Source organism: Phyllobates terribilis, unplaced genomic scaffold (genome assembly GCF_046119375.1).
Source record: "Phyllobates terribilis strain yellow unplaced genomic scaffold, ASM4611937v1 Scaffold_361__1_contigs__length_1927384, whole genome shotgun sequence".
Classification (NCBI taxonomy): Eukaryota; Metazoa; Chordata; class Amphibia; order Anura; family Dendrobatidae; genus Phyllobates; species Phyllobates terribilis.
Window position 1 is genome coordinate 1,153,209 of NW_027363121.1, and position 17,040 is coordinate 1,170,248.

The 17,040-nt window shown below is 44.1% G+C and overlaps 9 non-coding genes across 9 annotated transcripts; all 9 read right to left on the bottom strand.

Moving 5' to 3' along the window:
• Positions 1-1,107: 1,107 nt before the first annotated feature.
• Positions 1,108-1,298, bottom strand: LOC141222417 (U2 spliceosomal RNA). The gene has a single exon (XR_012290188.1). It is a non-coding gene; the product is annotated as a U2 spliceosomal RNA (small nuclear RNA).
• Positions 1,299-2,407: 1,109 nt separating this feature from the next.
• On the bottom strand, positions 2,408-2,598 carry LOC141222418 (U2 spliceosomal RNA). The gene has a single exon (XR_012290189.1). It is a non-coding gene; the product is annotated as a U2 spliceosomal RNA (small nuclear RNA).
• Positions 2,599-3,713: 1,115 nt separating this feature from the next.
• On the bottom strand, positions 3,714-3,904 carry LOC141222747 (U2 spliceosomal RNA). Its single transcript, XR_012290502.1, has one exon. It is a non-coding gene; the product is annotated as a U2 spliceosomal RNA (small nuclear RNA).
• A 1,112-nt stretch (positions 3,905-5,016) lies between these two features.
• Positions 5,017-5,213, bottom strand: LOC141222301 (U2 spliceosomal RNA). Its single transcript, XR_012290110.1, has one exon. It is a non-coding gene; the product is annotated as a U2 spliceosomal RNA (small nuclear RNA).
• Positions 5,214-11,406: 6,193 nt separating this feature from the next.
• LOC141222419 (U2 spliceosomal RNA) lies at positions 11,407-11,597 on the bottom strand. Its single transcript, XR_012290190.1, has one exon. It is a non-coding gene; the product is annotated as a U2 spliceosomal RNA (small nuclear RNA).
• Positions 11,598-12,712: 1,115 nt separating this feature from the next.
• Positions 12,713-12,903, bottom strand: LOC141222420 (U2 spliceosomal RNA). Its single transcript, XR_012290191.1, has one exon. It is a non-coding gene; the product is annotated as a U2 spliceosomal RNA (small nuclear RNA).
• A 1,115-nt stretch (positions 12,904-14,018) lies between these two features.
• LOC141222421 (U2 spliceosomal RNA) lies at positions 14,019-14,209 on the bottom strand. Its single transcript, XR_012290192.1, has one exon. It is a non-coding gene; the product is annotated as a U2 spliceosomal RNA (small nuclear RNA).
• A 1,115-nt stretch (positions 14,210-15,324) lies between these two features.
• On the bottom strand, positions 15,325-15,515 carry LOC141222422 (U2 spliceosomal RNA). The gene has a single exon (XR_012290193.1). It is a non-coding gene; the product is annotated as a U2 spliceosomal RNA (small nuclear RNA).
• Positions 15,516-16,627: 1,112 nt separating this feature from the next.
• Positions 16,628-16,818, bottom strand: LOC141222423 (U2 spliceosomal RNA). The gene has a single exon (XR_012290194.1). It is a non-coding gene; the product is annotated as a U2 spliceosomal RNA (small nuclear RNA).
• Positions 16,819-17,040: the final 222 nt, after the last annotated feature.

Below are 17,040 nucleotides of genomic sequence, written 5' to 3' on the forward strand. Positions count from 1 at the left end.
TTGGTTTCAAACTACGGAGCCACCCAAGGATCCTGAAAAGTCCATTTGTGGAGATGAGCTCCTGGACTCCCGTTAAGAAGACATGTTGTCAACCTCTAGATCCCTTACATACCTGCACTTTTCGGCTTGCTGCTGCTGCAATCCACGCGTTTTAGATCTGCATAACTCCACCTCTTTAAACACAGCACCTTAACCCCCTGCTGTTCCCACCCGCCTCAACACCGTTGGAAGGGAGGAGAACCAATTAAGGCGGGGGGTGGGGTGGAACGAGCAGCTGTCTACCCTTAGCAGGAGGGCTGCTGATTACATACCTCTCCTGCTGCTGCTGCTGCTGGCTGTCCAGCAGCAGACTGAAGGTGGCTGCTGCTGTGCACAGGTATATAAAGGCTCAGAGCCTATTATGACACGCGCAGCCAGCGTTCCATTGCCACATTCCATCTACTGCAGGCAGGATACCTGGCTGGCTGAATGTCGCTGAGAAGCTCACAGAGACCGCCATAAGCAACAGTTTAACAGAATGCCACAGACTAATCAACCAAACTTTTTGGGTTGGGTTCTCTTTTATAGTCTGCAGGCATTAAATGAAAGAAGTCAGTGTTCCAGCAGAGGGAGACAACGTTTCAGAAAAGGCATTGTAGCAAACCAAAAAAGAAATTTTAAGCGCAGCAGAGTAACCAGCGCACATACCTGTTAGCTCAGGTGAGTTTAAAAGGCTGCTGTTGATAACAAGGGCATTTGCTAAATAGATGGTGTGTGTGCAACAATATACTGAAAGGTCAATTATATTGTGCAGCTTATCTCACCACCTGTAGTTATTTAGGTGAAAGCTCCAAAATGCTTGCCTAATATGTCTGTTTATCCAAAAGGAAGTAAAAAGGGAGAGCTAGAAAGATAGCATTGCATTACATTACATGGCAATGCAATGCACAGTTGCTGAAGTTGAACCAAAATGAGCTTGTAATCTGGCTTCTGCAACTTTGAACATGAAAAATCCAATGAGGAGAAGAAAAGCAAAGCCAAAGAGTCCATCCCAAAATCCGACAAACAAGCAAAATGAACAAAAAACATTGAATTCAATTCTTTCTGATTTTAGAAACTGCATTAAAGAAGGGGTGCACCGGTCCTGGAGATACTGCAATACCAGGTCAATGCGTGGAGTGGACAGAGCAAGCTCTTTTTCCATCTCCCTGTTCTAAAAATCCATTTAATATATGGTCCCCAGATAGGGGACGTATCAGATATTAAACTGATAAGAACAGATACTACACTTGATCTTAGCCAAAAGGCCGAGAAGCGATAACCAGAATTGGTTTCAAACTACGGAGCCACCCAAGGATCCTGAAAAGTCCATTTGTGGAGATGAGCTCCTGGACTCCCGTTAAGAAGACATGTTGTCAACCTCTAGATCCCTTACATGCCTGCACTTTTCGGCTTGCTGCTGCTGCAATCCACGCGTTTTAGATCTGCATAACTCCACCTCTTTAAACACAGCACCTTCACCCCCTGCTGTTCCCACCCGCCTCAACACCGTTGGAAGGGAGGAGAACCAATTAAGGCGGGGGGTGGGGTGGAACGAGCAGCTGTCTACCCTTAGCAGGAGGGCTGCTGATTACATACCTCTCCTGCTGCTGCTGGCTGTCCAGCAGCAGACTGAAGGTGGCTGCTGCTGTGCACAGGTATATAAAGGCTCAGAGCCTATTATGACACGCGCAGCCAGCGTTCCATTGCCACATTCCATCTACTGCAGGCAGGATACCTGGCTGGCTGAATGTCGCTGAGAAGCTCACAGAGACCGCCATAAGCAACAGTTTAACAGAATGCCACAGACTAATCAACCAAACTTTTTGGGTTGGGTTCTCTTTTATAGTCTGCAGGCATTAAATGAAAGAAGTCAGTGTTCCAGCAGAGGGAGACAACGTTTCAGAAAAGGCATTGTAGCAAACCAAAAAAGAAATTTTAAGCGCAGCAGAGTAACCAGCGCACATACCTGTTAGCTCAGGTGAGTTTAAAAGGCTGCTGTTGATAACAAGGGCATTTGCTAAATAGATGGTGTGTGTGCAACAATATACTGAAAGGTCAATTATATTGTGCAGCTTATCTCACCACCTGTAGTTATTTAGGTGAAAGCTCCAAAATTCTTGCCTAATATGTCTGTTTATCCAAAAGGAAGTAAAAAGGGAGAGCTAGAAAGATAGCATTGCATTACATTACATGGCAATGCAATGCACAGTTGCTGAAGTTGAACCAAAATGAGCTTGTAATCTGGCTTCTGCAACTTTGAACATTAAAAATCCAATGAGGAGAAGAAAAGCAAAGCAAAAGAGTCCATCCCAAAATCCGACAAACAAGCAAAATGAACAAAAAACATTGAATTCAATTCTTTCTGATTTTAGAAACTGCATTAAAGAAGGGGTGCACCGGTCCTGGAGATACTGCAATACCAGGTCAATGCGTGGAGTGGACAGAGCAAGCTCTTTTTCCATCTCCCTGTTCTAAAAATCCATTTAATATATGGTCCCCAGATAGGGGACGTATCAGATATTAAACTGATAAGAACAGATACTACACTTGATCTTAGCCAAAAGGCCGAGAAGCGATAACCAGAATTGGTTTCAAACTACGGAGCCACCCAAGGATCCTGAAAAGTCCATTTGTGGAGATGAGCTCCTGGACTCCCGTTAAGAAGACATGTTGTCAACCTCTAGATCCCTTACATGCCTGCACTTTTCGGCTTGCTGCTGCTGCAATCCACGCGTTTTAGATCTGCATAACTCCACCTCTTTAAACACAGCACCTTCACCCCCTGCTGTTCCCACCCGCCTCAACACCGTTGGAAGGGAGGAGAACCAATTAAGGCGGGGGTTGGGGTGGAACGAGCAGCTGTCTACCCTTAGCAGGAGGGCTGCTGATTACATACCTCTCCTGCTGCTGCTGCTGCTGGCTGTCCAGCAGCAGACTGAAGGTGGCTGCTGCTGTGCACAGGTATATAAAGGCTCAGAGCCTATTATGACACGCGCAGCCAGCGTTCCATTGCCACATTCCATCTACTGCAGGCAGGATACCTGGCTGGCTGAATGTCGCTGAGAAGCTCACAGAGACCGCCATAAGCAACAGTTTAACAGAATGCCACAGACTAATCAACCAAACTTTTTGGGTTGGGTTCTCTTTTATAGTCTGCAGGCATTAAATGAAAGAAGTCAGTGTTCTAGCAGAGGGAGACAACGTTTCAGAAAAGGCATTGTAGCAAACCAAAAAAGAAATTTTAAGCGCAGCAGAGTAACCAGCGCACATACCTGTTAGCTCAGGTGAGTTTAAAAGGCTGCTGTTGATAACAAGGGCATTTGCTAAATAGATGGTGTGTGTGCAACAATATACTGAAAGGTCAATTATATTGTGCAGCTTATCTCACCACCTGTAGTTGTTTAGGTGAAAGCTCCAAAATGCTTGCCTAATATGTCTGTTTATCCAAAAGGAAGTAAAAAGGGAGAGCTAGAAAGATAGCATTGCATTACATTACATGGCAATGCAATGCACAGTTGCTGAAGTTGAACCAAAATGAGCTTGTAATCTGGCTTCTGCAACTTTGAACATGAAAAATCCAATGAGGAGAAGAAAAGCAAAGCCAAAGAGTCCATCCCAAAATCCGACAAACAAGCAAAATGAACAAAAAACATTGAATTCAATTCTTTCTGATTTTAGAAACTGCATTAAAGAAGGGGTGCACCGGTCCTGGAGATACTGCAATGCCAGGTCAATGCGTGGAGTGGACAGAGCAAGCTCTTTTTCCATCTCCCTGTTCTAAAAATCCATTTAATATATGGTCCCCAGATAGGGGACGTATCAGATATTAAACTGATAAGAACAGATACTACACTTGATCTTAGCCAAAAGGCCGAGAAGCGATAACCAGAATTGGTTTCAAACTACGGAGCCACCCAAGGATCCTGAAAAGTCCATTTGTGGAGATGAGCTCCTGGACTCCCGTTAAGAAGACATGTTGTCAACCTCTAGATCCCTTACATGCCTGCACTTTTCGGCTTGCTGCTGCTGCAATCCACGCGTTTTAGATCTGCATAACTCCACCTCTTTAAACACAGCACCTTCACCCCCTGCTGTTCCCACCCGCCTCAACACCGTTGGAAGGGAGGAGAACCAATTAAGGCGGGGGGTGGGGTGGAACGAGCAGCTGTCTACCCTTAGCAGGAGGGCTGCTGATTACATACCTCTCCTGCTGCTGCTGCTGGCTGTCCAGCAGCAGACTGAAGGTGGCTGCTGCTGTGCACAGGTATATAAAGGCTCAGAGCCTATTATGACACGCGCAGCCAGCGTTCCATTGCCACATTCCATCTACTGCAGGCAGGATACCTGGCTGGCTGAATGTCGCTGAGAAGCTCACAGAGACCGCCATAAGCAACAGTTTAACAGAATGCCACAGACTAATCAACCAAACTTTTTGGGTTGGGTTCTCTTTTATAGTCTGCAGGCATTAAATGAAAGAAGTCAGTGTTCCAGCAGAGGGAGACAACGTTTCAGAAAAGGCATTGTAGCAAACCAAAAAAGAAATTTTAAGCGCAGCAGAGTAACCAGCGCACATACCTGTTAGCTCAGGTGAGTTTAAAAGGCTGCTGTTGATAACAAGGGCATTTGCTAAATAGATGGTGTGTGTGCAACAATATACTGAAAGGTCAATTATATTGTGCAGCTTATCTCACCACCTGTAGTTGTTTAGGTGAAAGCTCCAAAATGCTTGCCTAATATGTCTGTTTATCCAAAAGGAAGTAAAAAGGGAGAGCTAGAAAGATAGCATTGCATTACATTACATGGCAATGCAATGCACAGTTGCTGAAGTTGAACCAAAATGAGCTTGTAATCTGGCTTCTGCAACTTTGAACATGAAAAATCCAATGAGGAGAAGAAAAGCAAAGCCAAAGAGTCCATCCCAAAATCCGACAAACAAGCAAAATGAACAAAAAACATTGAATTCAATTCTTTCTGATTTTAGAAACTGCATTAAAGAAGGGGTGCACCGGTCCTGGAGATACTGCAATACCAGGTCAATGCGTGGAGTGGACAGAGCAAGCTCTTTTTCCATCTCCCTGTTCTAAAAATCCATTTAATATATGGTCCCCAGATAGGGGACGTATCAGATATTAAACTGATAAGAACAGATTTTTTTTTTTTTTTTTTTTTTTTTTTTTTTAACCAAATCAGATAGGCCGGAGCATAAGCTCAATCAAATCGACTTACAAAAGCCTTTCATTGACACTTAGCCTTTCATCACACTTGGTATATAATCAAAAATAAAACCAAACCTTATCATCAGGTACATTATACACTACGAATTAAACTTTACCAAAAACCTCCACTTTTTAAACTTCCAGATCCCTTCAGCATCTATAATACTTCCACGTTCCTGATCCCAGAGGTATATTACATACATACGTGACAGAATCAATCTCAAACATTCATTAACTGACATTTTCTTCCTTTTAAAAACTAACAAATTCCTCGCATCCCACAAACTTTCAATTACACACACCACCAACAACCATAAAATCCTATCCTTAATTCTACTACATGCACCGATCCCAAACATAGCAAGTTTCCAATTAACATACTTTACACCCACCAATTCCTTGCAAAGTCCCCCTATACCCTTCCATACATCATATGCAAAATCACAATCCAATACCATATGTCTAACATGCTCTCTCAAACCACATCCATCCCTCGGGCATACCTCAGATTTAACTAAATCCCTCTTCTTTTGCACATCTCTAACAGGCAAAATGTCATGCAATATCATCCAAGCGATATCTCTCTGTATGTTAGTCACACCATCTATACTTAATTTTCTCCACATCTCGGTTACTTCCTCCCCTCTCAACCCATTGATATTACATACCACCTCACGCTCACGCACCATCCTAATGACTTTCTTCTTTTGCCTAAAATCACTCATGTTAACGGACAACAAATCATACTTCCTTACAAATTTCTCAACACAACCATACCATACAGGACACTTAAAAGCAACAGGCACTCTAGCATCCCTTTTGACCCACTTTAAGCCATAAAGCATCCATCCAGCCGAATACTTCATCATATAAGCACACTTATTACTTTTCCCTAGAACCACCACCACCATTTTCACGTAACCAATCCCTAAAAAGAAATCAATATTTGGAAAATCCAAACCACCATTTACACATAACTTATAGACATATTCCCGTTTCAATTTCTCCATGCGACTTCCCCAAAGAAAATTAAAGATGAATTTCTCAGTTTTCCTAATTTTCTTAAAAGCAGCAGGATATACATTCGCAACAAACAACAAAATAGGCAAAATAACCGCCTTAATAATCAGAACTTTCCCAGTCAGAGTTAATTCTCTCATTCGCCAAAAATTCAACTTGCGCACCACTCTCACCCCACAATCTTCCCAACTCTCATTTCCTTTCAAATCATCATTAAACTTAATCCCAAGCACCTTTATTGCACCATCCTCACACCTCACACCATCCATCCGTACATTCCTCTCACCAAAACATTTAAAGGAACTCTTAGTCCAATTGACCTTAAAAGCTGAGACACTACAAAACAAACTTAATATCAACCTTGCCCTACTCATCGCAGCCATATTCCCACTCACAATCACTACATCATCCATGTAACCTAGAATTCTCACATCCTTTCCATTACTCCCAGGAATCATCACACCTCTCATAACCTTATCCTTCCTAACCATACACATCAACACTTCAATCACACTAATAAACAAAAAAGGGGACATAGGGCACCCCTGACGCACTCCTGATTTAATTCTCACTTTCTCACTCAACCACCCATTCACCAAAAATTCACTTGAAACATTACAATACAAACTCCTAACACAGTTTACAAAATTCCTGGAATAACCCATCTTAGACAAAACCTTAAACATAAAGCTATGTGACACACGGTCAAAAGCTTTTTCAAAATCAACCGAAAACAACAAACATTTCTGCTTACGACTCATACAATCCCCAATCACATCACGCAACAACACCAAATTTTCAGTCATACTTCTCCCAGGCACTGCACACACTTGATCTTCATCCACCACACCGCCAATCACTTCCCGCATCCGGCTAGCCAACAATTTACTAAACACCTTATAGTCTGCATTCAAAAGGGTGATTGGCCTCCAATTCCCCAAATCCTTTTTATCACCTTTCTTATGAACCAAAACCACCACCCCATCTCTCATAGATTCACTCAACATATTCTCCGTGAACATATACTGGCACACCTCCAATAAGTCATTTCCCATCGTGTCCCATTCCTTAACATATAACTCCACGGGCAGTCCATCCTTCCCAGGTGTTTTATTCTTACTCGCAGACATCACCACTTTTTTAACTTCATCCAACACAATTACATCATCCAATATTTCACGTTCATCCTCACCCAAACAACCTTCTAAACACCCCAAAGCATCAGTCAACATCCTATCATCAACCCATTTTTCCCCATACAACTCCTTATAAAACAACACCACCTCCTGCATCACATCCTTCCCACTCACACACACCCCATCACCATTCACCACCTCATCCATATCTACTTTCTTCCCAAAAACTTTTTTGAAAAAAAACCTTGTGCATTTCTCATTTTTCTCCAAATGTTCAATCTTAGAACGGTAAATAATTTCTTTCCCTTTACCCTCAATATATTTCTTAATCTCTTCTTTCACTTGACACATCAAAACATCCACATCCACTCCAATCATCCTTAACTTCCTCAGCCACTCCAGTCTAGAGCTTAAATCATTAAATTTTGCTCTATTCATTGCTGCTTTCCTCCTGCCCCTTTTTCTAAAGAAAAAAACAATCTCACTCTTCATCCAGTCCCACCACTCAAGCACATTCCTGAAATCACTTTTTTTATCCCTCCACCTAACATACATTCGCCTAAAATCACGCATGATCCTATTATCTTCCAGCAAACGCACATTAAGTTTCCACACGCCACCACCATATACAAAGGAAATCTTACCTTCTAGACGTGCCCTCAAACACACATGGTCAGAGAAGGGAACATCTTCCTGCTGGAAATTCCTACAAATAACATTTTGTGAAGAAAAGAAGATACGGTCTATTCTAGACTCTATGCCTCCCCTGTCGGGCCTTATAGGTCGCAGGAGGTGGATTACCTAAAAAAACTTCCGCAGCATCCTGTAAGGAAAAATCCGCCACAAGACTCTTGAGTCTTTTACCTGTAACATCCATCTTATCCCCCTCCGTCACACAATTGAAATCTCCAACAAAAATTATTGGCATTTTGCCAGATAAAAAAAAACATAATTTCTCAAAAATTTCCAGCCTCTCCCCTTTATCTATTGGTGCATACATATTTACCACCCTAACCCTCCACCCCCTACAATTTAACTTACATATTACACACCTCCCCGCCTCCACCACCATGTAACTTTCTATCTTAACACTATAACCCTTCACCAAAACACCTACCCCACAATTTTTATTACATACAGAACCAGACCACACACTTTGACCTAAAGGCCATGCATTTTCACTTAAGGGATCGGAGATCCCACACTCCTGGACACAGTATACGTCCGCATCCAAGTTGCTCAAGTAGTCCAAAATTGCCACTCTTCTCGACTCAGATTTAATCAGCCGAACATTTAGCGACAAGATGCTGAGAGCAACTTGGGCACCCATCTATTAATTTGATGTGGCAGGTCACGACAACATGCCCACCTGTACATCATCCTAACCCTTCTGGGGGTAGGACGCTGGACGTGCAGATATCGTAGTTTGTGCCTTCCCCCAAAAAAGACACATCTTGGGGATCGGATGCAGTAGGGTACACCCGGGCTGGACTCACACTGCAGTCACTTAAAGGGGAAAAGGATGGTTCAGTTTTCTTCTTTTTCTTCACTGAAGCGCCTCCATCTTCATCTGAACTATAATCCCGCCGCTGGGGGTCAAAGTCCCCCTGACCTCCCTCCTCCTCAAGGTCAGAAACGACATCGCTCCAGGCCACATGCGGTGTTCTGGTCAGATCAGACTCCTCTTCCCCCTGCATTGTAACCATCATGTCTGGAATTTCAGCCTCCAGATCCTCCACCGGGGCCACTTCCATGCCTATACGATCATCAGTTATCGTCTCAGACTCACTGACATCTGAAGCCACAGACGCGGCCCTCTGCACCGGTGGCTCAGGTGCCAGCTCCATATTTCCTCTTACATTCACACGAACCAGTTCTGGAAAAGCAACCCGAGCCTCCTCCTCATCCAGGAAAGCCAGAGTAGATATCGGAGCAGTCGGAGTTGGAGCAGTCGGAGTTGTAGCTGTGGGTGCAGGAGATTCATTTCTTCTCCTTCCCCTTCCCGCTGCCCCCGCATATGAACCAGGATGGAATATACAGTCTCTGAAGGCATGCCCCTTCTCTCCGCAGAGGTTACAGACTATTTCATTTTTGCAATTATTGGAAGAATGACCCACCTCATTGCACTTCCTGCAAATAATCTGTCTGATGTCGCATGCTTCCTGAGTATGGCCATACCTCCTACAATGACGACAAAACCTGGGCGCATTGGGGAAGAACAGGTAACCCCGCTCACTCCCAATGGAAAAATTTGATGGAGGATAATGTATACCCCCTGGTTCATCAGGACTTTCCCGGAACTTGACCATGAAACGATATTTACCGGTCCATAGTTCCTCCTCATTCATGACTTTTACTGCCACCTTGGTAATATAGCAGTGCCTATTTAGAAAGGCATAAATCAAAGCCAAGTCCACATGTGGGTTGTACATGAAAACAGTCAGAGGTACCTCTTTGGAGCAATACAAGATGACAAAAGTCAGCCCATCCAAATATTGATTGTCCAGATTCTTTTTCAAACAATCATAGAAATTGTTGCAAACAGCCATAGAAGTAAATACAAGATTATACTTGCTTTTGAATTGCTGGAGGCACAAGATTTCTTCCTTCTTCACTTCAAGGAGTCCAAACAAAATCTCCTTCACCACGAAGCTGAGGGTAAAGATTCCTTCTTTGCCTTCTTCCACATCAATCTGGATTCCAAACTTCACTCGAGCCTCACCGGGCCCAGCGTATCGAATGCGTCCCATTATCGCTAGTCGTGTCTACTGGCCAACTCCTTATAGCAGCAAGTGGCTTAAGCCATAAAATGGCGATGCCACAGGGCCAAGAGTTAACGCACAGACAGCCAAATGACTAGACCCATTACAGATCTGAGCCAAAAGGCCGAGAAGCGATAACCAGAATTGGTTTCAAACTACGGAGCCACCCAAGGATCCTGAAAAGTCCATTTGTGGAGATGAGCTCCTGGACTCCCGTTAAGAAGACATGTTGTCAACCTCTAGATCCCTTACATGCCTGCACTTTTCGGCTTGCTGCTGCTGCAATCCACGCGTTTTAGATCTGCATAACTCCACCTCTTTAAACACAGCACCTTCACCCCCTGCTGTTCCCACCCGCCTCAACACCGTTGGAAGGGAGGAGAACCAATTAAGGCGGGGGGTGGGGTGGAACGAGCAGCTGTCTACCCTTAGCAGGAGGGCTGCTGATTACATACCTCTCCTGCTGCTGCTGCTGCTGGCTGTCCAGCAGCAGACTGAAGGTGGCTGCTGCTGTGCACAGGTATATAAAGGCTCAGAGCCTATTATGACACGCGCAGCCAGCGTTCCATTGCCACATTCCATCTACTGCAGGCAGGATACCTGGCTGGCTGAATGTCGCTGAGAAGCTCACAGAGACCGCCATAAGCAACAGTTTAACAGAACGCCACAGACTAATCAACCAAACTTTTTGGGTTGGGTTCTCTTTTATAGTCTGCAGGCATTAAATGAAAGAAGTCAGTGTTCCAGCAGAGGGAGACAACGTTTCAGAAAAGGCATTGTAGCAAACCAAAAAAGAAATTTTAAGCGCAGCAGAGTAACCAGCGCACATACCTGTTAGCTCAGGTGAGTTTAAAAGGCTGCTGTTGATAACAAGGGCATTTGCTAAATAGATGGTGTGTGTGCAACAATATACTGAAAGGTCAATTATATTGTGCAGCTTATCTCACCACCTGTAGTTATTTAGGTGAAAGCTCCAAAATGCTTGCCTAATATGTCTGTTTATCCAAAAGGAAGTAAAAAGGGAGAGCTAGAAAGATAGCATTGCATTACATTACATGGCAATGCAATGCACAGTTGCTGAAGTTGAACCAAAATGAGCTTGTAATCTGGCTTCTGCAACTTTGAACATGAAAAATCCAATGAGGAGAAGAAAAGCAAAGCCAAAGAGTCCATCCCAAAATCCGACAAACAAGCAAAATGAACAAAAAACATTGAATTCAATTCTTTCTGATTTTAGAAACTGCATTAAAGAAGGGGTGCACCGGTCCTGGAGATACTGCAATACCAGGTCAATGCGTGGAGTGGACAGAGCAAGCTCTTTTTCCATCTCCCTGTTCTAAAAATCCATTTAATATATGGTCCCCAGATAGGGGACGTATCAGATATTAAACTGATAAGAACAGATACTACACTTGATCTTAGCCAAAAGGCCGAGAAGCGATAACCAGAATTGGTTTCAAACTACGGAGCCACCCAAGGATCCTGAAAAGTCCATTTGTGGAGATGAGCTCCTGGACTCCCGTTAAGAAGACATGTTGTCAACCTCTAGATCCCTTACATGCCTGCACTTTTCGGCTTGCTGCTGCTGCAATCCACGCGTTTTAGATCTGCATAACTCCACCTCTTTAAACACAGCACCTTCACCCCCTGCTGTTCCCACCCGCCTCAACACCGTTGGAAGGGAGGAGAACCAATTAAGGCGGGGGGTGGGGTGGAACGAGCAGCTGTCTACCCTTAGCAGGAGGGCTGCTGATTACATACCTCTCCTGCTGCTGCTGCTGCTGGCTGTCCAGCAGCAGACTGAAGGTGGCTGCTGCTGTGCACAGGTATATAAAGGCTCAGAGCCTATTATGACACGCGCAGCCAGCGTTCCATTGCCACATTCCATCTACTGCAGGCAGGATACCTGGCTGGCTGAATGTCGCTGAGAAGCTCACAGAGACCGCCATAAGCAACAGTTTAACAGAATGCCACAGACTAATCAACCAAACTTTTTGGGTTGGGTTCTCTTTTATAGTCTGCAGGCATTAAATGAAAGAAGTCAGTGTTCCAGCAGAGGGAGACAACGTTTCAGAAAAGGCATTGTAGCAAACCAAAAAAGAAATTTTAAGCGCAGCAGAGTAACCAGCGCACATACCTGTTAGCTCAGGTGAGTTTAAAAGGCTGCTGTTGATAACAAGGGCATTTGCTAAATAGATGGTGTGTGTGCAACAATATACTGAAAGGTCAATTATATTGTGCAGCTTATCTCACCACCTGTAGTTATTTAGGTGAAAGCTCCAAAATGCTTGCCTAATATGTCTGTTTATCCAAAAGGAAGTAAAAAGGGAGAGCTAGAAAGATAGCATTGCATTACATTACATGGCAATGCAATGCACAGTTGCTGAAGTTGAACCAAAATGAGCTTGTAATCTGGCTTCTGCAACTTTGAACATGAAAAATCCAATGAGGAGAAGAAAAGCAAAGCCAAAGAGTCCATCCCAAAATCCGACAAACAAGCAAAATGAACAAAAAACATTGAATTCAATTCTTTCTGATTTTAGAAACTGCATTAAAGAAGGGGTGCACCGGTCCTGGAGATACTGCAATACCAGGTCAATGCGTGGAGTGGACAGAGCAAGCTCTTTTTCCATCTCCCTGTTCTAAAAATCCATTTAATATATGGTCCCCAGATAGGGGACGTATCAGATATTAAACTGATAAGAACAGATACTACACTTGATCTTAGCCAAAAGGCCGAGAAGCGATAACCAGAATTGGTTTCAAACTACGGAGCCACCCAAGGATCCTGAAAAGTCCATTTGTGGAGATGAGCTCCTGGACTCCCGTTAAGAAGACATGTTGTCAACCTCTAGATCCCTTACATGCCTGCACTTTTCGGCTAGCTGCTGCTGCAATCCACGCGTTTTAGATCTGCATAACTCCACCTCTTTAAACACAGCACCTTCACCCCCTGCTGTTCCCACCCGCCTCAACACCGTTGGAAGGGAGGAGAACCAATTAAGGCGGGGGGTGGGGTGGAACGAGCAGCTGTCTACCCTTAGCAGGAGGGCTGCTGATTACATACCTCTCCTGCTGCTGCTGCTGCTGGCTGTCCAGCAGCAGACTGAAGGTGGCTGCTGCTGTGCACAGGTATATAAAGGCTCAGAGCCTATTATGACACGCGCAGCCAGCGTTCCATTGCCACATTCCATCTACTGCAGGCAGGATACCTGGCTGGCTGAATGTCGCTGAGAAGCTCACAGAGACCGCCAAAAGCAACAGTTTAACAGAATGCCACAGACTAATCAACCAAACTTTTTGGGTTGGGTTCTCTTTTATAGTCTGCAGGCATTAAATGAAAGAAGTCAGTGTTCCAGCAGAGGGAGACAACGTTTCAGAAAAGGCATTGTAGCAAACCAAAAAAGAAATTTTAAGCGCAGCAGAGTAACCAGCGCACATACCTGTTAGCTCAGGTGAGTTTAAAAGGCTGCTGTTGATAACAAGGGCATTTGCTAAATAGATGGTGTGTGTGCAACAATATACTGAAAGGTCAATTATATTGTGCAGCTTATCTCACCACCTGTAGTTATTTAGGTGAAAGCTCCAAAATGCTTGCCTAATATGTCTGTTTATCCAAAAGGAAGTAAAAAGGGAGAGCTAGAAAGATAGCATTGCATTACATTACATGGCAATGCAATGCACAGTTGCTGAAGTTGAACCAAAATGAGCTTGTAATCTGGCTTCTGCAACTTTGAACATGAAAAATCCAATGAGGAGAAGAAAAGCAAAGCCAAAGAGTCCATCCCAAAATCCGACAAACAAGCAAAATGAACAAAAAACATTGAATTCAATTCTTTCTGATTTTAGAAACTGCATTAAAGAAGGGGTGCACCGGTCCTGGAGATACTGCAATACCAGGTCAATGCGTGGAGTGGACAGAGCAAGCTCTTTTTCCATCTCCCTGTTCTAAAAATCCATTTAATATATGGTCCCCAGATAGGGGACGTATCAGATATTAAACTGATAAGAACAGATACTACACTTGATCTTAGCCAAAAGGCCGAGAAGCGATAACCAGAATTGGTTTCAAACTACGGAGCCACCCAAGGATCCTGAAAAGTCCATTTGTGGAGATGAGCTCCTGGACTCCCGTTAAGAAGACATGTTGTCAACCTCTAGATCCCTTACATGCCTGCACTTTTCGGCTTGCTGCTGCTGCAATCCACGCGTTTTAGATCTGCATAACTCCACCTCTTTAAACACAGCACCTTCACCCCCTGCTGTTCCCACCCGCCTCAACACCGTTGGAAGGGAGGAGAACCAATTAAGGCGGGGGGTGGGGTGGAACGAGCAGCTGTCTACCCTTAGCAGGAGGGCTGCTGATTACATACCTCTCCTGCTGCTGCTGCTGCTGGCTGTCCAGCAGCAGACTGAAGGTGGCTGCTGCTGTGCACAGGTATATAAAGGCTCAGAGCCTATTATGACACGCGCAGCCAGCGTTCCATTGCCACATTCCATCTACTGCAGGCAGGATACCTGGCTGGCTGAATGTCGCTGAGAAGCTCACAGAGACCGCCATAAGCAACAGTTTAACAGAATGCCACAGACTAATCAACCAAACTTTTTGGGTTGGGTTCTCTTTTATAGTCTGCAGGCATTAAATGAAAGAAGTCAGTGTTCCAGCAGAGGGAGACAACGTTTCAGAAAAGGCATTGTAGCAAACCAAAAAAGAAATTTTAAGCGCAGCAGAGTAACCAGCGCACATACCTGTTAGCTCAGGTGAGTTTAAAAGGCTGCTGTTGATAACAAGGGCATTTGCTAAATAGATGGTGTGTGTGCAACAATATACTGAAAGGTCAATTATATTGTGCAGCTTATCTCACCACCTGTAGTTATTTAGGTGAAAGCTCCAAAATGCTTGCCTAATATGTCTGTTTATCCAAAAGGAAGTAAAAAGGGAGAGCTAGAAAGATAGCATTGCATTACATTACATGGCAATGCAATGCACAGTTGCTGAAGTTGAACCAAAATGAGCTTGTAATCTGGCTTCTGCAACTTTGAACATGAAAAATCCAATGAGGAGAAGAAAAGCAAAGCCAAAGAGTCCATCCCAAAATCCGACAAACAAGCAAAATGAACAAAAAACATTGAATTCAATTCTTTCTGATTTTAGAAACTGCATTAAAGAAGGGGTGCACCGGTCCTGGAGATACTGCAATACCAGGTCAATGCGTGGAGTGGACAGAGCAAGCTCTTTTTCCATCTCCCTGTTCTAAAAATCCATTTAATATATGGTCCCCAGATAGGGGACGTATCAGATATTAAACTGATAAGAACAGATACTACACTTGATCTTAGCCAAAAGGCCGAGAAGCGATAACCAGAATTGGTTTCAAACTACGGAGCCACCCAAGGATCCTGAAAAGTCCATTTGTGGAGATGAGCTCCTGGACTCCCGTTAAGAAGACATGTTGTCAACCTCTAGATCCCTTACATGCCTGCACTTTTCGGCTTGCTGCTGCTGCAATCCACGCGTTTTAGATCTGCATAACTCCACCTCTTTAAACACAGCACCTTCACCCCCTGCTGTTCCCACCCGCCTCAACACCGTTGGAAGGGAGGAGAACCAATTAAGGCGGGGGGTGGGGTGGAACGAGCAGCTGTCTACCCTTAGCAGGAGGGCTGCTGATTACATACCTCTCCTGCTGCTTCTGCTGGCTGTCCAGCAGCAGACTGAAGGTGGCTGCTGCTGTGCACAGGTATATAAAGGCTCAGAGCCTATTATGACACGCGCAGCCAGCGTTCCATTGCCACATTCCATCTACTGCAGGCAGGATACCTGGCTGGCTGAATGTCGCTGAGAAGCTCACAGAGACCGCCATAAGCAACAGTTTAACAGAATGCCACAGACTAATCAACCAAACTTTTTGGGTTGGGATCTCTTTTATAGTCTGCAGGCATTAAATGAAAGAAGTCAGTGTTCCAGCAGAGGGAGACAACGTTTCAGAAAAGGCATTGTAGCAAACCAAAAAAGAAATTTTAAGCGCAGCAGAGTAACCAGCGCACATACCTGTTAGCTCAGGTGAGTTTAAAAGGCTGCTGTTGATAACAAGGGCATTTGCTAAATAGATGGTGTGTGTGCAACAATATACTGAAAGGTCAATTATATTGTGCAGCTTATCTCACCACCTGTAGTTGTTTAGGTGAAAGCTCCAAAATGCTTGCCTAATATGTCTGTTTATCCAAAAGGAAGTAAAAAGGGAGAGCTAGAAAGATAGCATTGCATTACATTACATGGCAATGCAATGCACAGTTGCTGAAGTTGAACCAAAATGAGCTTGTAATCTGGCTTCTGCAACTTTGAACATGAAAAATCCAATGAGGAGAAGAAAAGCAAAGCCAAAGAGTCCATCCCAAAATCCGACAAACAAGCAAAATGAACAAAAAACATTGAATTCAATTCTTTCTGATTTTAGAAACTGCATTAAAGAAGGGGTGCACCGGTCCTGGAGATACTGCAATACCAGGTCAATGCGTGGAGTGGACAGAGCAAGCTCTTTTTCCATCTCCCTGTTCTAAAAATCCATTTAATATATGGTCCCCAGATAGGGGACGTATCAGATATTAAACTGATAAGAACAGATACTACACTTGATCTTAGCCAAAAGGCCGAGAAGCGATAACCAGAATTGGTTTCAAACTACGGAGCCACCCAAGGATCCTGAAAAGTCCATTTGTGGAGATGAGCTCCTGGACTCCCGTTAAGAAGACATGTTGTCAACCTCTAGATCCCTTACATGCCTGCACTTTTCGGCTAGCTGCTGCTGCAATCCACGCGTTTTAGATCTGCATAACTCCACCTCTTTAAACACAGCACCTTCACCCCCTGCTGTTCCCACCCGC